General features: G+C 38.2%; 1 long non-coding RNA gene across 1 annotated transcript in view; it reads left to right on the top strand.

Annotated features, from left to right (window-relative positions):
• Positions 1–21,654, top strand: part of LOC142031086 (uncharacterized) — a 141,739-nt gene that overhangs the window by 22,716 nt on the left and 97,369 nt on the right. Inside the window, exons 3-5 of the long non-coding RNA XR_012650399.1 lie at positions 7,339–7,497; positions 11,875–12,180; positions 13,272–14,442. This is a non-coding gene — a long non-coding RNA (uncharacterized LOC142031086). The remainder of the gene's footprint in view (positions 1–7,338; positions 7,498–11,874; positions 12,181–13,271; positions 14,443–21,654) is intronic.

The following is a 21,654-nucleotide window of genomic DNA, read 5'->3' as shown; positions in this document are numbered from 1 at the left end:
CTTCTTTTCTCTCCTCCGTCTTCCCCCCATCCCACCGGAGGGGGGCGGGAGGAGTGAGCGAGCGGCCGCGGGGTTCTTTGTTACCGGCTGGGCTAAAACCACGACACGTGGTTCTGATACAATTCACTGAAAAAATCCCTGAGATTTTTGACTGACCAGACAGATTGTTTTCCAGTGATGTGATGTCAGTCTCCTGAGGAACAGGACTTTTGATGGATAGCTAGGGGACATTCCCGTACTATCAAATGATTGACACATTGTTGCATGAAAAAGAATACGGGGAAAAGTTGCAAAAATTATCTTAAGTAGAATTTAAGAGCAGGCATCAAGTTTGGGAGGAGACAGAAGCAGACCAAAGTTAATAAATAAATGAAGATGCTGAACAACATGGTTAGATTTCTTACCTGATAAAGTACTGTAGGAGTAATGTTGTTGTGCATTAATTTTCTTTCAATCATCATGTGTTTTTTTTAAAAAAAGACAAAAATGTCATAAAAATAGTAGTTTCAGAAAAAGACAAAAATGTCATAAAAATAGTAGTTTCAGAAGTTTATGTTTTAAAAGGATATTTGCACGTATGTAAAATATGCAAAAACTTTAAAACTGCAAAATGTGTGTATTCCAAATGTTGCAATACTTCTCCACGGTGATTTGTAGACAAACTTGCCAATTACTTATTTCTTCTTTCCCTTTTTAAAAGAGAAATGTCAAAGGGAGAAAAGAGCTAAAACCTCTTGTTCTGAATAGACAGGTATTGTCTTGCATGCAAACTACTATGTAATTTCTTTTTTCTTTTTTTTCATACATCATTTTTCATATAGGAGGCACATACAAGGCACTAACGGAGCTTGAGTGTGGTTTTGTGAGCAAGTGACAGCAATAGAAGCTGAGTGTGTGTTGAGACTTGCATCCCCAACTCACTGAGGATGAAACCTGAGGCTTGAAAAAAAAACCCACTGAATGTCCTTCGGTTTTATGCAGATGTTTTTATTTGCAGATTCAAATGGTCAGTTCAATGCAATTTGTAACACCTTGGATGTGTATTCATAGTTCATATGAAATTCTTCTGACACATTGTTGTAGTTTCAGCCCAGCCGGTAACAAAGGACCACGCAGTCCCTCCTCACTCCTCCTGCCCACCTCCAGTGGGATGGGGAGGAGAAACAGAAAGGAGAAAAGAAAAATCCAGAACCTTGTGGGTTGAGATAAGGACAATTTACTGGGACAACACAAAAAGAGAAGTTACAACAACGGTACTAATAAAAGAATATACAAAACGAGTGGTGCACAGTGCAACTGCTCACTGCCCGGAACCCGATGCTCCACAACTTCCCCCACCAAACACCAAGAGCTTCCCCCCAGACTGCTCCCCATTTATATGCTGAGCAGGACACCACATGGTATGGAATAGCTCCTTGGCTAGTTCAGGTCAGCTGTCCTGGCTGTGCCCCCTCTCAGGCTCCTGCGAAAATTAACTCTATCTCAGTTGAACCCAGGACACACATCTAAGCTAAGATGAAAAAAGTATGAAAAAAACTAAGAAAAGTAGATTACTAATAATAATTTTAGCGAGTATTAGCCATGTAGCAGGTCCTGGTTTTCTATTTAATTTCTCATTGTTGTGTGTCTACAAGAAAGGAATTAATTAATGAATTAAATTCTTTAATATTAATTATTTTAAAGACTTGCAACAAAATCCAAGATGTATAGGTATCAGAAACTGAACAGCTGTGAGGTATTTTCATTAGTCTAGCACATCTATATCCCAACAATGGCTGTTCTAGGAGTGCTTCACCTGTGAAACCATTGTATAACTTAAGTGCACAAATCTGACTTCAATGAAATACACATTTTCAACAATTTCCATAAGAACGCTCAAAACATCAGAGTTGGAGACCTAAACTGTGAGTTCCTTTGAGGTTCCTACATAATTGAAAACTGCAGGAAATTTCTGTTCTGATGGGATGCAAATTAGTGAGTACTCTCCGTTCTGGATGAGAGAAAAAATGTGTATTCTGAAATGCCAAAAGCCTGCCTTCAGTCTTACCTCCTTCCAAATTTGATTTCTTGTTCTTTCAGATAAACTTAGAGTAAATATCTAAGTTATTGGGTGTTCATAAAAGGTCAGCCTTTTGAAATTTTTTTGCTATTTACAGAATTTTCATAAGTGGTTTGTTTTTTTCTTTGCTCTTTAGTACTGCTGATATGACTTGTGTAGCGTTCTGAGCACACTAATCCATAGTATTATGGAAATGACATATTTCTGATGTCAGTAATCGTACTGATCAATATCAAGTGCAATGATCTCTGGAAATATTTCCATTAAATACCAACTACTACGCTAAAATGTCAAAATATTATTTAGTTCCTATTTAGAGAACTCACATGAAGTATACAAAAAGCAGATCTTGTTTCTATAACTCACAGAAGGTCTATTGCAAATCCCATTGAAGTCTGCAGGAGGTTTTTCAAAGCAAGTAAGATCAAGATCATAAAGCCTTTGTAGTTCTATAGCGCTTGCTTTGCTTTTCTAATTCAGGCAAAATGGAGTCTGAACTGGGCCCATGAGCCATAGGATTGCATAATGTTTTCATATGGCTGCAATTTTCAAGTCCAATGTGTAAAAATTAAAAACAATAACAAGCTTATTTGTGTACTCAGAGTAGCTCAATGCTGTGCAATTGTTTGAAAGTTTGGATTGTCTATTCATTGCAAATAGCATCTGTGCTTGATTACCTTCTGTCCATTAGGAGGTAGAGCTTTCAGAAGTAATAAAAGCATCTTAAGAGATGGTTTGCGCTGGAGAGCTAATGATTTCTGAAACAGACAGACAATTGGGTTGATTCCACAGGTACTGCAGAAGGGAAAATGTTCCAGGTGAAATGGAAATTATTTCATGAATCATCTCAGAATTTCACAGAAAGAAAGGAAGTATTATTACCAATTATTCTCTGTAAAATGAGTTTAGTAACATACCATCATCTAAAATGGAAAAGTGAAAGGTTGCTAAATTGGATATTTAAATTTTGCTAAGGAGAATGAAGTGAGTTGATGAATGTTGAATCACTCCTTGGCAGTTTTTAAACAAAGATTATCATTCATTCACTTTCTTGCACTGACAGATGACGTTTCTTCTTTAAACAAGGCTTCATGACTTTTGATAAAGCCTGCTGAAAATAGCATTCTCCTGCCTAAACTGTATATTCTGTCATAACATGTTGCACTAATAGTCATGGGATGATAACTTGGCATGCTCCGCAACCCTCTGCCCTTTTAAGGTGTTTGACTTTTTTTGTTTTAAGCATGATATGTGCCATGACATTGCTATATCACATTAGCCAAAAATGAATTTGAAACCTTCCCCTCCCCCCCCAAATTGCTATCTATTTAATATGATTTTGTTTGCTTAACACTGTTTTGAGAAGATACATGGTACATGTCTACACAGAATGTCACATACCACGTTAAAATCAGGCAACTATCTTGCCAGATATGACTTAACTGTTACTTGTTAATGATAATCACCTCAAAGGTATTGCAGCGCTTGATTACAGTGATAGGTACCTACTAGGATGTTGCGACAGTGCATTCACACTTTGGGATGCCACTGAGGAAAATCAAAACTCTTGCTTCCCTCTCATTAGTGCCAGATAAGCTGATGTTCTTTGTAGAGGTCTGTTGTACATATGGCTACAGCAGAAGTGATTAGTTCACATTTTAGATAATAATATTCAGGACAGACTCCGTTCTTAGCAGTTTATGATTTTCTTTTGGAGTTATAATCTTTTGAGTAATTTGCCAAAACAAAAGATGTTCTGTTTCAGCAATCCATACTGAATTTGTGTAGCCTCTTCTGTTTCCTAAAAGTAGGGCATTGGTAAGTTAAATTAGCCTATCGGGTGTAGCACGCTAGACAAGGATAAAGGTACTATTCTCTCCTGAGTTGGGAAGTAGGTGTATTTCTCCTGCCTTTAGCTCCATTACTGCTTGTCCCTTCCTGGTGGCTGCTTTTCTTAACACATAACTTGCACTCTCCAGATAATAATAGCAAGTGTGATGGGCTGCTTAAACTCCTTCCTTCGTTTCCCATTATTAGGATCTGTGGAGAGCTGGACTTAAGACAGAAAAGAGCATCTGGTTATAACTAAAAAACCATAATGATGCTATATATGCAATTTTAAAAAAAAAAATTATATGCTCATTTTTATTTGTGCTTCCAATAGGATCATAGAATCATTTAGGTTGGAAAAGACCTTCAAGATCATTGAGTCCAACCATCATCCATGCCCACTAAGCTGTGTTCTGGAGTACCTTGTCTACATGCTTTTTGAATACCCCTAGCGATGGTGACTCAACCACTTCCCTTGGCAGCTTATTCTAATGTCTGACAACCCTCTCAGTAAAGAAATTTTTCCTAATATCTAACCTAAATCTCCCTTGCCACAGCTTGAGGCCATTTCCTCTCATCCTATCTCCAGCCACCTGACAGAAGAGACCAGCACCCACCTCACTACAACCTCCTTTCAGGTAGTTGTAGAGAGCGATAAGGTCTCCCCTCAGCCTCCTTTTCTCCAGACCAAACAGCCCCAGCTCCCTCAGCTGCTCCTCATAAGACTTGTGCTCCAGGCCCCTCACCAACTTGGTTGCCCTTCTCTGAACACGCTCCAGCACCTCAAAGTCTTTCCTGTAGTGAGGGGCCCTGTTTGTTCATACATAACTGTGGAAGACTACAAGAAGCTAGAGGTGCGGAGAAGTTTTCCTGCAGGGAGAACAGATTTGCAAGACACAAGCTTGGAAAGGGATTACAGGATTTTTGGAGCAGACTCTGTGTGGACGTAGGCAAATGCACCTGGATTATATCCTGGGCTTTGTGTGTCTCATAGTTATTGACCAAAGAGAAAAGAAAATACTGAAGGTACTCATTCATTTATAGGAAAAAAGACCAAAAGTGCTTTGGTTACTAGTCAAAAGGACAGATGGGAAGGAAGTAATTAGGTGAGTAATCAGATCGTGATACTTTGTGTTTCCTGCAAGAGCACATTGGAAATGGTGTTAATTTAACATCAAGCACCCAAAGATAGTGTTAATTCTCATTGCATCAGCAGGCACAGAATGATAAAGCTGCCAATGATCTAAACTTAGAAGTGAAAGAAATTAAAATGTCTTAGAAAACCAATTAGATATTAATTGTGACAGAAAGAATGTAATCCATTGACTGAATTTGAATAAGAGCTAATAATCCTGTCCATTTAACCTGAGAGTTGATCTAGTGTTTTCCATTACTAGTCTGAACACTTTTACATAACATATAGGAATCCTAAAAGTTTTTCCGCTTTCTTTTTTTTTCCTTCTTCTTTTTGGTTGTTCATTGGTGTTTTGTTTTTAAGAGATTGCATGGATGATCAGTTAATAGTCTTTCTGCAGGCAGAATTTCATTTGAAACTTTTTGAAATGTCAATGAAATTAAAAAACACTAATGTATTCCTACTGGTGTGTGTAGGAAATTCCCTTATTATCCTTAATTTTCTACTTCCTGTCACTCCCCCATTTTGCTTTCAGAAAAAAAGACAAAAAAAAGTGTAAACATTTTGTTCATATATTTTTTAATTGCCTTTCTACCTGCTGGCTGGGCAGTATGGCCGTTCCACGTTCTTTATATTTAACCATTATAAATACCTGATTGTGACATGTGTACTAATTTACAGCATCTGAATTTGCAGAGCTTTGAGTTCATTTGGGAGTTCTGAGCACAGATGTCTTACAAATAATACATAATAAAAAAATCAGAGTGAAATAATTAATTTCTACTTTGGTGTACCATGCTGTGTATACCATATTTGACAAATGAACTGTCACCCACTGAAGTTTTCTCATATATCCATTGGTAGATTTAGCAAGGCAAGATAATAATTGCTTTTCTTCCCACCTCTAAAATAAAAGATGTCCACTTTTTACTGAAATACAAAATCAAGGATGCAAAATGGATAATTTCTACTTAAAAAAAAAAAAAGAAAAGGTTGGAGCTGGCTCCCTGTCACATTGTATGGTCAACAATAATTTTCACAGTGAAATTCCTACATGTTCACAACAGTTCCATCATCCCACCACATCCTACAGCTTCTCTCTCTTGAAATAGAAGATGATACATCAAAAGCCTACCACGGTGAGACTAATTACTGTGAATCAGTCAGTGGCACAGTTTCTAATGCACACAAGTGAACTGTGTCTAATGAAAAGCCCTTTCGTTAAGGATTTATTAGAATATTATTTTGAGAGTTGAAGAGTTAACAGCTGTTAAAGTGTACAACCGGCAAACTGTTCACAGTGGGATAGCTGTTTTCTTAAAAAGTAATGTTGCTGGCCCCTGTGCCACTGTTTGGGAACAGACCTACATTTTTAGGAAGTCTTGTATTGTGGCTGACAATTTTTTCATTCTGTGCTTTCCATTTTCACCATAGTGTAGGGCTTGTCTGGAGTTCTTGTTGAGCTAGTAGGTAGCATGAAATATTACCCCACAGTATGAGCTTTCTTGAAGATATGGAGGATGACTGTTCTGGATGCCTTCTATGGACACAGGTTTTTTTAAACCGCTATTTAAAGAGTGGTAAGTCATAGCTGGAACCACCAAAATTTCAGATGTTCAAAAGAAATTTAGTAGAGGGCATTATTTTAATAGGAGACCCCATCCTGTGCTCATAATGGCCTGACCAACCTTGTTCATTGCATTCATTTTGAATTAATTACCATTTTCTCTTATCTTCAGTTCACAATTCAGTTCAGCATTGTGTCTATACTTCACTAACAAGAAAACCTCACTGAGAACAATGTTTTCAATAAAAAGTAATAGACTAAATCTTTGGTTCTTCACTGTTTCTCAAGCAAACCACACTGCAATATCACATCCTTAGCCTCCCCTCTATTTACATGAGTGTAGGAGAGTGTTCATTGTGTAGTCCCATTTTTATTGCCCTGACATATTTCTGGCAAAACCTCCCATTCCTCATTTCGTGCTTCCTGACGTCGCAGCTTGGAGAAGGAAGTCCCAGACAGTACTACCCAGATGCTTAGGAGTAAATAGCCAGCAGGTAACTTACCTGTTTATTTTTCAAAGCTAGAAAGTTAGAGGTGTGCATTCATTATCGCACAATTTAGAAGCAACCTTACCTGGGCTTCCTCTATTTAACTGAATTTACTCTTGATCTTGGGCTGCTTGATTGCTGTTTTCTGAATATAAGTAGTAATTATTTTGCTTGTTGTTTGGGAAAAAGAGATTTTTTTAAAAAAATGCATATTATGAAATGTTGAAAATGTCTCTCTCTATTTTGTTTCATTCTTTAGAGTAGTCTTATGCTGAACCCCAACTGAACTTGGAGACAGATCTGGTTATGTGGTTTCCTATGGATTTCTTTTTTTGAGGGAAATAACATCCATTTATCCAGAGCGCCCTATTTGGATCAGCATTGAGCATGTTCTACAGTCAGAAAAGGGACAAGACAGGTATTTGTATCCTTCCTAGGAACAACTTCACTGAGAGCTCTCGTGTAAGCATAGCTCCTGACAGTGTGGAATAGCAAAGATGGTAAGAGACCAGCAGGCTGCTGATTAATAAGCTGTTGAGTGGTGGTGGATGCTTGTGAGTCTGCTGCATATCTTTTGAAATGTAACATAACTAGGTCTGCAGTGATCAGCACACCCCTCACACTTCATTATATGATCTCTAAACTGTCAGCAGCGTACAGTAAACTACAAATTACAAGCATCGCTTGAGATGTGCTTGGGCACATTTTTCACCATTACAGGAAAAAAATGTAGCTGATGCATTCCAAATAAATATATTTTCTTTTTGTTTATGGAGCTTGGAGCAAGGACAATAACTCTATATACACACTGAGATCATATGGCTCGTGGAAAAGCTGAAGCCAGTGGTCTCACTATAAGCTAAAGTTGACTAGAACAGAAATATGACATTTGATTACAGGAAAAAAATATTACACAAATTGATATAGCATTGAACAGACTTATGGCTTTCGGCTCAGATGATTCTCGAACAGTTTATCAGACAGAAATAATTGTATAATCATAATGCTGAAAGCAGTGAACCCTCTCATTGTCTATGCCGGCTGCCTTTTGCCACATGGGAGATCTTCACAGCAATTTTAGAAGAAAGGCATTATATCACCATCATTCAAGGAGATGGGAGCAGACATCCATTGCTCCTTTAAGCAGCTGTTGTATTCCACATCTGTCACAGGATCTCTATAGCAGTTTAACTTGAAATTTAAATCAGAAAGTGGCCAGCTACTAACTTTGCATATGGATGTCCCTTGTACAGGTTATTCAGACAAAGGATTCAAGGAAGACGTTCAGTAGCAGTTAAGTATTTTAAGCCAAAGTGTTCACACAAGAACAGTCTGTACCAGAGTCGTACATTGTTTGTAAATGCCACAGTATGAATGCTTATTAATATAGCACATTTCTTTGGATGAGATTAGAGAGAGAAAACTATTAACTGACTATTTTTAGTAAACTAATACCTGTGTAAGATTTCCAGGCTGAGCTGGTACAGAAGTGGATTGTTAGTACATTTTCGAGGAACTGGACCAAAAAAGGAATTAATAAAGCAGCACATCATTAAGTAGACTCTAGAGTCACCTTAGAAAATGCCATTAGAACAGTCTAATCTACTTCTTTTAATAATAGAAAACATAGAACTTGCAAGAAATAATTTTAACTGAAAGATACCTTTGAGAAATATTGTACATGGTATAGAATCCACTACTGCTGCTGGTTATTTGAATGATTGTCTTCACCATTTAAAAATAATGCACTTTATTTCTAGTCTAAATAATGTTTCAACTTCCAGCACAGCCTTTTTTCAGATTAAGTAGTCATTTTTACAAGATTTTTTTCAGTAAGAAGGTATATTTAATTGCAATAAGCTCATCTTTTAACATGATCCTTGAGTATTTTGACCCCCACTGTAGTGTTGTAAGTATTTATATCTCTTCGTTAAATCCATAGCTCTGCTCTGCACCAGCTGCGTTTCCCTCCCTGAGACACACCAAAGCATATGAAAAGGTTCTTTGCCAATGGCTGTTAAAGAAACTAACCTGTCACAAGACAAAAGGAGCTGTATTCTCAGAAACTGATATCTACTTTAAAGTTAGAAAGCAAAGTCAGAAAAAATGGTCTATTTTTACAGTGAAATGAGATGCTGGAATGGTTGCTATTTAACATACTCCTGTGTGACAAAAAAAAAGGATGAATAGGAATGTTTGCTGATGATAGAGAGTATTGAAACTGAGGATGGCTATAGGCCATTGTTCTCCCACTTCACAGTGCCAAGTAAGCAGCAGATGAAATTCAATGTTGATAAATAAAAAGACATGCACACAAGGGAAAACAAGCAAACAAAATCTTTGTATATTGTGGTAGGTTCTAAATATGCCATTATTGAAAGAGAATTATAAGCCTATCTGTAGTTACCTATAAATGTTAGCTTGGCCTTAGGTGGTGGGCAGTTAAGTGAAGGTGTTAGGAAATACTGAAAAGGATGGGATGAAACATCGTTATACAGCTCCATACACTTTTGGGGAACTGAGATTTGAATATATACTACAAGTCTGCTCACCTCATTTCAGAAAAGGATACAGCAACCTAGAAAAACCCAGAGAATAATAATCAGAGGTACAGAATACCTTTTCTATGCAGAGGAAATGGAATAAGTAAGACTCTATAGCTTAGAAATGACCGCAAAGGGTTATTATAGAGATCTATACCATCCTGAATGACATGGGGGAAGTCTTGAGGGAATGATTATTTACTATTCAAAGGACATAAACCAAGGTACATGAAATGAAATGATCAGGCAGACAGTTTACATTGAATGAAAAGAAGAACTTCTTTGTGTTATTCATAACTAAGTTGAGAAACTCGTGCCCACTGATTCTTTTAGATGCCACAAGTTTTGATGGGTTCAAAATATGATCAAGTAAATGATGGAGAGTTGGATAATCATGATACCATTGAGGCAACTGTCAGTTTGGGAACTGCTGGAAGCTCAGAGACAGGGGAAGTATCACTCCATCCCATGCTCATATACTTCTGAGCCTCCATGAATGGCTATTGTTAAAGGCCAGATACTGGGCTAAATGAGTCTTTCATCTGATTAGTACAGTCACCCCTATAAACTTTAGATGTCTGGTACAAACTCAAAATTCTAGTGTGCCAGTCAATCTGACAAATATAAAGTAATCTTTCCACTTGTATGGAATATTCCTTTGTTTAAACATATTATTGTAACCTTCTTGGTTGCAACACGACACTAGAGCCCAATTCCCTGTGAGCTCCAGGAAGACATGTTTTCTATAAATTTAGTCCCTTATCTTTAATTATTAGTTGTATTCAAATTCCAGGTTAACTGTTCCTTTATTTTACTCAACATCATATTCAGGCTCATGGATCCATAATTATTCGTGACTGAATGAAGTCTGGAAAAAATTTACTTTTCATCTGGCTCTGGTCTGAACTTACATGGCATTTAAGCAGCCATGATTTAGATTGTGTAGTCTGGGCAGACCATTCCCACTGTGTATTTGCATTTTGAAAGTCTAGTAACACTGTGTGTTTGGTTGCTTATCTTTTTTTTGTTTGAAGTTTAATCATCAATCATTTAGAAACCTGCTCTGTTAAGGGTTCTTACTACCTACTCTACCCTTTTACACTGCCCAAACCAAAACTATGGTGTTTGTTCACAGGTTTTTTTATGTTAAAGTAACTACAAGGAATACAGACAGCCCACAACATGGGTTTTTTTAATATTTCAATATTATTTTTGTATTACACCATAGTAGGAAAGCAGAAAGCATCTTGTCTACAGCTATGCCTCTTGTCTTTGCTCTGCCTTTGTACTATTGAGTTCTTGCTCTTTTGGATGGTTTTATAGCAACATGAATGGGAAAGATCTTATGTTGGTGTATACTGTCCCTGTGTATTTAAATTGTATATATTTCTTGAGTTCCTGTGTGCATTTGCCCATTAGTACATTGAACCTTATGGGGAAAACTGTTTTGCTGTCTATTGAGTTGTAACTGTCGCGTTTTTCAGGTATACTCAATGGATAGCAGCACATGCCTGTACTTAAGTTCTTTGGCTTCTTCTGTAGTCATATTAATATTTGTTACTGTTACATACTGCTTTGCTAAATGTTTTTACTCTACAATCATGGTTCCTGTGGGATGTTACATTTATTTATCTCAGCTTTAAAATTCTATCTGTTGGGTAAACATAGGAGAGATTAACATATTTATTATAAGAGAGCAAACAGTTTTTACAGTGTTAAGTTCTCTATCTGTTCTCAAAGACATTGCTAAAGATGTAGAAGGGCCAATAAAATCAATAATGTTAATGGGACTCCCTGCCACATCTTTGTAAGTTTCATGAAACTTTTTGTACGTGCTTTTCAAAAACCTTGAGTTGAGAAAAATTTTTAAAAAGTGGGGTATAAAGACTTGATCTCCACCAGTCTGCAGACAGGGAAATCAACCAGTTCTCTCTGACTGACGTGAGTGAAGATCCAACCTAATTTGAGAGCCTGCCTCAAAAATTCTTGAGACAGAAAAGCAATAAACTGCTGCTGACTCATAAAGAGTGTTCTGCTACCAAAAAAAAGAAAAAGACCTTTGCATAGAACAAGTGGAATTACTTCCTCTATATTTAGATTTTTGCTAAACCAAACAGCAGTAGTTCTGTTGGGGAATGAATATTTGTGTGCAAACATACTAACAAAAGGAGGAAAAACAATACTCTTTAGTACTTACGGCTTCAAAGTATCTCAAAGTTTACATCAGATTGTGTTGCTGTTCCTCATTCTAGAACTGCAGTAGCTCCTAAGAACTCCACTCAAGTTGAAGTTCCTGTTTTGCGATGTGTCCAAGAGCTGAGAAGCATGATACCAACTATGTGAAGAGCTGCCAAAAAAGAGTTAAATGTTGCCCTTTGTCCACAATATGCTTCACACTGATACCAGCGAGAATTGTTCTTATGTGTGAATATATGGCTGCTTGTTTATCACTGACAGATCAGAATTCATAATCTCAGACCTCCCCAACTGGAACTAAGGTTACTGCCTGGAAGACTTTATTTTAATGACTACATGTTGTCATATCTGAATTTGGGACTGTGAGTACTTTATTGCGTTCAAATAGATCATCATTAGTGCGTTTAAAAATAATTTCAGGAATACTGAAAAACAAAAGCAGAGAAAAATTCAGGTTTTGAGAGGCAATTCCTTTGTTCCTCCTATTATACCCATCATGGCAGTATGCCAAGGCACGGTAAGCTGGAGACTGGCTCAGTGTTTGAGGGTCAAAACTGCAGCGAGCTGACAGGCAGCCACTGATGGACGCTGTCAGGGATGACAACACGCAGTGGGTTTTCAGCTTCAGCTGTAAGAGTCAGTGGGGAGCTGGACCAGGCTGGCAGAGGCTCATCGCTGCTAGCTCATCACTGCCAGGGGAAGCAAGATTTTGTCTAATCACTTCAGTGTGATGGACAGCCGTGATACTGCGGGGGTCCTTCCCACAGCATGAGCTGAGCAGAGCTAATGTGGTGATACATTAAACTTGTCTGACCTGCAAATAGAGAATGAGGCTGTGGAGGGAAATCTGTGCTGAAAAAAAAAATGCATAGTCCAGTGTGTTGCATTGAAAATGTCTGAATATTTATTAAGCGTGGCTAGCATTTTATGTTACTAATTGTGGTCTTTGAGATTTTTACCTTTTTTTCTCCTGTAAATTCTCTGTGCTTAATTTAAATGGAATATACTATATATCATGGAGAGAAAAGGCTTTCTAAAACCAAGGCTGGGCTTTTATCTATAGTAGGGAAGTCGATGACTGGAAACACTTAAGCGTCCAACTGATTCTTAACTGTTTTGATGTGTCAAAGCAGAGGATCATAAAATGTGACCTTATTTTTACGTAGCACAGTAGAAGTATTCTGTAAAGGTGGAAAAACAAAACCCCGTGAATCCTTATTGAAATAAATACACAGAGCTTTGAATTCAACAACAGAAATATAGTTTAAAAGTTAACTTTTCAATTATCTAGTTTAAGTGATAACAAATTATCCCCAGAAGTAATAGTTAAAATACAATAGCAGAAAGGTTGCTTTTTAAATCCTAAAATAATCACATCTCAAAAACAATTGTTAAAATCAATTACTGAAAGTGTTATGCCATGTAACTTTTCTTGTATTTGCTTTGCTCTCAGACTATTTTTTGGGTGGAGGAAGGAAGATGCCGTCTTAGCACAAGGAATACAAGAGAATTATCAAGAATGGCTGTGCCCCTTTTGCCATTCTCATCCCAAGGGACTCATCAAGCAGTGAACCCACAGCCTCATAAGTATATAGTATACACATGGTATCACATACACAAATTCCCACGTTCCCCTTGCCTCATCTTAGAAATTGGTTAAATAACACTAGCTGTTCACAGTCTTCTGTTCTGATATCCAAGCAGAGGTCCTGCACACGCTGTGTCCATCTTTGAATGTTAGCACCTTGATTCCCTTGTCCCTTTTCCCAGAAAGGGCAGTGATGCTATTGAAATTCTGAATGAATGAAGCTGTAAGAAACTCGATGTTAGTAGCCACTGTTTTAATACTGCTAGAAGTAATATTTTGTGAGATTCTTCCTGTGGTCACAGAGTAGGAGAACTTCATTTCCATTTGGCTGTCTTCTGATAGCCTAGCTGCGCAGATCTCTGCTGCATTATATTCTGTAAGCACTGTAGGATCATCTTGCCATCTGGTTTTACAGCCTAAGGATCCAGATAGGTAATCGTTCACCAAAAGTTTGTATCTTACAAAGCATTGCCTACATTAATTCTTGACTCTAAACATTAGACAATTCACTCCAAAAGCAGTACATGCACACAGACAGATGTACAGGACTGTAATAGAAAGGCTAAGGTCAGTGTGAATGGGGAACTGGTGGGGATGTCTGGGTGTGGAAGCACCAAAGGGGCAAACAGCAGGAAAGAGGCTCTTAGAATGGCTCACGTTAACCCACCAGGGATGGCGCACCTTCAAGACCCCAGGGTACCTGCAGTTTCATAAGGCACCCAGCTTTGGACAAAGGACAGTGATGACTCCTGATGACTCCAGAGGTGGGACAGGAGGGAGACACTACTCACTGTCAGCTCCAGGTCTCAGAAACACATATCCAAAACCTGGACATTGTCACCAGCCTACAGAGAACTGCAGAGATGTGTCAAGGACTTGATAGCTGCCATTCCCTGTCCTCTCTGTCATCACAACAGATCCTGGACTCGACATGCGTGGACAGGAGCACTGGGGTGCCTGACCGCTGGCTGGACCGTGGGAGCACCCCTGCCCTGACAGCTGGACAGACGTGGGCATCACAGATACGCAGGTGCTGGTGAGTACAAGTCTCTGAGAGCCTGACCGAAACCTGTTTCATTTCAGGTTTTAATTTTAAGATCACCTTCTCCTCCTGTAGGATCTTAGGTGGATATTTGCGGTATTGCTGATACAGTGTTGCAATAGTATTTTCTACACAGAGATACACACACACAAAAAAAATCAGGAATGTGCCTTAACTGTGTCTGTTTTAAATGTGAAGAATCCATACCACGTCCCCAAAGATCTGATTAAAAGCTCTTCCTTGAGGTCTTTCATTCAAGACTTCCCTCTAAGAACCCTCCTAGCAATTTATCAAATACTTTAAAGTTACGTGGTCCAAAATGCTTATGGTGGTGCATGCACATATACGTTTATTAAAATGTATATATTCATTTAATTCTTGCCAACTTCTGCCTTAATAGTGAAATCCAATTCCCCATATGCTGAAACAATGACCTTTAATAAATTCAAGGATTCATAAAACAGATGGTGGAGACATTAAAAAAAAAAAAAAAAAAAGAAAGAAAAAAAATACAACAAATAAAACCCCAGCTTGTCCAGCTGCAAGGACCAAAGTATGCATATTAAAATAATCTTGGAAAGCTGGCTGTGTTAGCTAAACCATATGGGCTTAGTTATGTTATACGTACCCTTGAGTTGAAACTTATTAGCATCTCCTTTTCTGCTGGTGATCAATAATATGTAAAAAGTTATCTGATGGTGGCGATGAGATATTTCACATTAGTGAGTGAGTATCAGGATTCATAGGATTTGTGCTGTTTGTAGGATTCAGGATTCATACAATTTTTTAATAGAGATTGTGATATAAAGGGAAAAGAAAAGTGGTACTAATGTGGCTGTAACTATGGTGCTTAATAGACATATACAAGAGAAATTCTGTAGGGTTTAAAGAGCTGAAGAAACTTCAAGAAAGTTTTATGTGACAGAAAGTTCGTCTGTGTTTTCAACTCCATCAGTTGCTCCTGTTAAAAGGTTTTGCCTTCTTATTAAACTTTGCAAGAAATTAAAGGGGAAAAAAGCCTTAAAATGTGATTGTTTTTCCAAGTCTTGTAGGAGGCTTCTGAACTGGCCTCAGAAAGGATTCCTACTTTCTTTTGTCCTTAATCCTGAGTCCAAGGATTTGATCTGTACGTTCTTTTCATTCTCTCTTATCAAAGATGAGGTCCATATAGGGTTGTTTGGGGTTTGGGGTTTTTTTTACCTTTGGTGTACTCTCACCCTCTGAATGATAAGAGCTCATTCCTCTCATATTTCAGACTTTCTGAACACAAGACAGCTCTAGAGTGGCACCTGTCTATTTATGTTCATGTAGCTGCTGTGCTAAGCTACTAATTCCTGCAGAAAAGAGATTGTTTTGCTACTTGAGTGTGGTAGTTTCTAGTCTGTAATGTTTGGATATTCAGATTGTGGACTCTGTGCACAGATTTCCTGGTCATGCCTATAGCCAAAACAGTTCCTAAATGCTGAGACAGATTTTTGCAAGGAGGATTTACATGTATGTACCATTGTAAGTATTTGAGACATGCTAATATGTGATCATTGTGTGATAACAGAATCTAATCTACTGAAAGCCAAAACAGTTAAAATAATACTGACTTTCATATTGCTTAAGCAACCATTTGTAAGACTCCAGAGCAGTAGCTTTCTGGGTTTTATTTACAAAGAACTAGGAGGTTTGTTATATATACTTTATATATATATCTATTTATATACACACATTGCACACTCCGAATCTGTCTATAGATTTCTGTTCCTAGGATTTACAACTGAGGTGTAGAGTCCAGCACTTTATAAATGATCCCATGCAGATAAATGCAATAACTGATAGAATTAAGATAGTAAGTTAAAAAAATGAAAATTTGGACTGAAATAAAGTTGGTGTTGGAGAAAAGACAGAATGAATGTTGTAGAAAAGTTTCTTAAACTTTTTTCACCTTTTGTTCCTCTCAGCTGGCCTTGTGTATTTCAGACATATTTTTGTCCCACATCTGTTTCCTGCTTTCTGAATCCTGGCTTGAGCATAACAGAATAAGAGATGGAGATTTAAACTGAAAGCTGTTTGCCAGAAACGATAATATCTGTGGGCAGTGAGACAACTGATAGCATAACTTTGGCCTTCTCCTGCTATAGTTTTCATTTCTGTTATAGCTAAGTGGACTTACTGTGGGTTCTGTACAGTGTAAGTGATAGCAGAATTTAGCTGGCCTATTGTGTTATATCAGTACGCTGCTGACAGTGTCTTCCTTGCACAAATAAAACATAAATGATGTCTTTAATTAGTTTTCTGTCATGCCATCCAACATTAAAAATGGTCATCCTCAAATGCATTTGTCACCTTGACATTTTTCTGTGGAGGCAGTTGTCAATAATCCTGCAAGTATCAGTTACATTCCAAAGATCATTTCTTACATTCCTAAAAAAACTGTCAATCAATTGTTCTTCAGAAGAGCAGAAGGAAAAAGACTTGGTATTTGTCGAAGGGTGAAACTAAGATATGACTTATTTGAGTTAGGACCTACCAGACTCTTGATTGTTAGGATCAAAGAAAGAGCAGACCTTCTTTGTCAAGTTCAAGGCTTCTCTTTTGACTGCTGTAAAAGTATTTCCAGTGAGAATACAAATCTTCTGTCTTGATACACAGTAGTACACTCCCTGCGCTGCCCCTAGTTGGCGCTTTGTTCACATGGTAGTAATTTTATATTATCAGTATATATATCTGTCTTTGGTGTTTAGTTTATACACCTTAATTAATTTTATACTGTGGTGATAATTCTTGTTTTGCTTTAAATTCTGCAGAACCTAAAGCATTCGAGCAAAAATTTGCATTTGACCTGTCAGAGGAAATGACTGACGTCTGTCATCCCTGCTCATTGTTTTGAGGCTTGGCAAGTTTTCTATAAGAAAAATTCAAATTTAATGAATGTTGTTCAAGACTGCCAGATGTAGCATCCACAGATAAGATGGATCTTAGGATAGTAATTGATATGCACAGCAACTTGCAGAAAGTGAATTGTTTAGTTTTACTCTGTTACTGCTGAAGTACAAAAAATGTACAAAATATTTTATATATTTCATGAATGTGAAATTCAAAGTGCTTTAAATGCAGTGAAAGTAGTTTTAAATTTTGGAAAAATGCCTCAATTCTCTATACTTATCTCCCAACTTGATTTCCATGAGAAACAAACATCTTCTGTTGAGTTCTGGTATTTTCTGCTGCTGGTAGAATAACGGTCTCTCCAGCCCCAGGCATTGATGATACACCTTTTGCTCTTGTCATGGTCTTTTTGCTGATACTTGGCCAAACCATGTTGTTGTGTTTGGATGCTAAGGTACTGGCTTTGAAAGATACCATGCGTTTAGCCTGGAAATGCTTTCTGCTGGCAGCTGAGCATTGGCAAATGACAGAGCCCTGGGGTCACAGACAGCTGGTGTGTCCCACAAAGTGTGCCACAGCACGGAGAGGGAGTACAGGACCCCAGGGCTGGGGATGGAGTGGAGAGTGTGATGGCAACTAACGGGCAAGTACATACTGAAGGAAAATCAGTGGTGGCCGAAGAGAAATGTATCATCAGAAATACAGTAAGAATTACACCCCCCACCCCCCTCAAAAAAACCCCAAACCAACAAACCCAACAACTGATAGAGTCAGAAAGGACCAGAAAAAGGCTGCCATAGAAGTAAATTAAATCTGTGCATCTGCTCCCTCATGCGTTTTACAGCTCTGAGGCTCAGGTTTCTTCTTCAGTCACATGCCTGTATCGGACATGAAAACCAAAATGATCGGCCAGTTGTTAGCATTCCTCAGAAGACTGGTTTCATTCTCCAATACTATCACTATCCTGTGTGACCTCAGACAAATCACGTAGGGAAAAAACCTCAGCTGGTTTAAATCAGATTAGTTCCACTCACCTTACCGGAGAGTCAGTGAACACTCTTGGTTTTAATGGAGCCTTGACAATTTATGCCAACTGAGAATCTTCCCTACAGTCTCTAGGTTTTAGTTTCCTATGAGTAAAATGGCAATAACAATGCTTCCCTGCCTCACAGGGACGTTTTGAGAATAAACACATTAAAAGAATGTAAGGCTCTTAGATACTATGCAGACGGGAGCTATAAAAGTCCCTCAGATAGAAAAACCTGAGCTGTAGCAGTTCTGTGACCTAGATCAAGAAGCTCTGCTCCTGTCACTAGCCCTGCCTGAGCTCAGCTCCCTCAACTGTGTAATTAGCTGGTCTCAAATAACCCTAAAAACTTCTAGAAGCTTTTGCTGCTCTCCCCTTCTCCTTAAGGTCTGGCTGTGCCACTTTTTCAGTGCTCTACAGTTTTTAGATTATATCCCATCAAACATACTCCAAGGCTAGTTTCTACCTGGTTTTCTTTCCTTCTTGCAGCTGCTCTGCTGACACTGTAGCATTCAAACATTAAAAAAAATTATTTCATATAACAGTTTTTTCTCTTCTGTAAGGCAGAATTCTCTAGAGGAATTTCATCTCCATTGCCATGTCTCTTGGGATGTGGAGGATTTTAGCTGAGGGAATCAATTATTTCATCCAGCTCTTGATATAGAGCATGGAAAATAGGTCAGGAGCATAGAACTGTTTTCTGCAATAAACACTTTTTTGTTCTATAATTTGTTCTAAATATAGAAATCAATGATGCATATTGCATAATCCTTTAGATCCTCATAGTTCTGTGCTTGCTTCCAGTTCTTGAGGCTAGCAATTAGAATGGTTAAGGAATTTCCTGTCCTTTACAGTGTACCAATCCTGACTTGCTACTGGTTGAAGGAAAGTATTGTTACAGCTGAGATACATTTAGCTCCTGTAGGTGACAGTTGTAGGCAGATGAGTAATTTGGTAAATCTGATAAAGTAAATATAATCCATTGCACAGAGGTATGCCAAGTGGAGCCACTTACTAAATGGCTGCAGTTCCCCAGCTGTGTGTATGGAAACAGCTTTATTCTGCAGTTTTCAGCCTGGCAAAGTACGAGCTTTCATTGCCAGTAGATTGATAAAAAAGCCAATTAATACAATTGCTAATTTCTTTGCTTTTTCTCCTGCACCCCTGAACAATATCAAGCATATTTTTGTTACACAAGTCCTTGAATTAGCTTTTTTACTTCTTCATGATTCTTGTCTTGTTGTGGAAGACAGCGGTGAGCAAGAGAGAGAAAGGAAGGCACCAAGAAAAGCAAATGAGAAATCTTTTGACATGATTTAGGGAGATTTTATAAAAGCATTCTCTTCCTTCCTACCCACCACCACCACCTCTTCTCATATTTCAGCCTCAGAAATGGCCCTGTCTCTTTTGTCACTGTGTTTGTATTGTCTTTGTGCTTGGGGCTACACCTGCGATCAGGCAAAGGGCTGCCCCTTGCAGCAGCTGTGCTGTCAGAGTTTCTTGAGAGCAGTGCTCCCAAACTGCTCTGTTTGAGTCTTTGTCCTGGTTTCATCTGGGATAGAGTTAATTGTCTTCCTAGCAGCTGGTACAGTGCTATGTTTTGAGTTCAGTATGTGAATGTTGATAACACACTGATGTTTTCAGTTGTTGCTAGGTAGTGTTTAGACTAATGTCAAGGATTTTTCAGCTTCTCAAGCCCAGCCAGCGAGAAGGCCGGAGGGGCACAAGAAGTTGGCACAGGACACAGCCAGGGCAGCTGACCCAAACTGGCCAACGGGGTATTCCATACCATGGGACGTCACATCTAGTATATAAACTGGGGGGAGTGGGGGTGGGGGGATTGCTGCTTAGGGACTAGCTGGGTGTCGGTCGGCGGGTGGTGAGCAATTGCCCTGCGCATCATTTGTACATTCCAATCCTTTTATTACTACTGTTGTCATTTTATTAGTGTTATCATTATCATTATTAGTTTTTTCTTTTCTGTTCTATTAAACCGTTCTTATCTCAAGATAAGAGATTTACTTCTTTTCCCGATTTTCTCCCCCATCCCATTGGGTGGGGGGAGAGTGAGTGAGCGGCTGCGTGGTGCTTAGTTGCTGTCTGGGGTTAAACCACGACAGTCTTACACTGAGATAAAGCTCCACCAATAAAGTAGTGATTTTTTTCCATGGATTTTTATGAAGACTGTTACTACCATTTCTCTGTGCATAAGTCCCAGAGGCTACTGACTGATACAGATCAGGTAGAAGGAAATTTCTCTTTTAGCCAATTGATGCTTGTGCTTTTCTTTGAAGAGTTATGGTTTGCCACCACTAGACTTGGCAAACATAGTTCAGGAGTTATGTGCCACCAGCAAACGATGTCTCAGAAATCAATTATGAAAGGAGTTGATCTACATCCCATGACAAGATAGAGGCTTACAGTGGGGTCAGAGTGACCAAGACATGAAGGACCTTTCCAGTCCTGGTGAACCTCTCTGGTTCAGGACAGAGAGATAGAAATGGAGAAATATTGTAAAGTTTGCCCTAATTTCTTCATTAGATATAATTTTTCTGGGAATTGTAACATTTTCCAACCCAAACTATGTCCTATAAACACTATTCATTAATATTATACCTTCACACAAATTTAAAAAAAAAAAAAAATCCAAGATCTGGAATGAAATTGTATTTCTGCCTGTCCTTGAAAACAGGAAGCTCAGAATGTTCAGAATGGAAGAAAAAAAAAAATGCACAGTCCTGTACTAAATCAGTTGTGTTCATTTATAAATAAAAGTAAAAAAAGGAAGGCAGTGGGTTGTAAAATAAAGAATATTTAGTGGCATCCTTTGTTCATAGTGAGAAATGGACTTCTGCAAATTTGTTCAGTTTCTCTCTTTTAGAAAGGGTTAGTTACCATAGCAACTGATACATAACATGACATCCTTTGCTACTCCTGAGATCTACAGAGCAGTTTTTAAGAGAAAAAAAATGTTAATTAATATCTAAAAGAATAAAAGAGACAAGGTATTTCTGCACTATTGGCAAATTGTACTGTTACTTGATTTTCCTTTGCAGGTATTGTGTAAGAGCTATATGAGAGACCTGTACTGCCATTAATGATATGGGGAAGAACGGAAAGACTGTTTTGGTTCTGTTCAGATGTCAGTGAGGAAACCTATGACCTGTCCAGTTGAAATTTTGTCTGAACTACACTGAAATCAAGTTAGTTGTAGTGAGATTCTCACTTCTAATGCTAGAAAGTGCTACAGTATTGCAGTAAATTTTGTTCTCAACCCTGCTGTACATTAAAAGTGCATGACCACA

The sequence above is a fragment of the Buteo buteo genome, chromosome 5, assembly GCF_964188355.1.
Source record: "Buteo buteo chromosome 5, bButBut1.hap1.1, whole genome shotgun sequence".
NCBI classification, from domain to species: domain Eukaryota; kingdom Metazoa; phylum Chordata; class Aves; order Accipitriformes; family Accipitridae; genus Buteo; species Buteo buteo.
The sequence above is the reverse complement of the archived record's forward strand: the minus strand, read 5'-3'. Positions and strand labels throughout refer to the sequence as shown.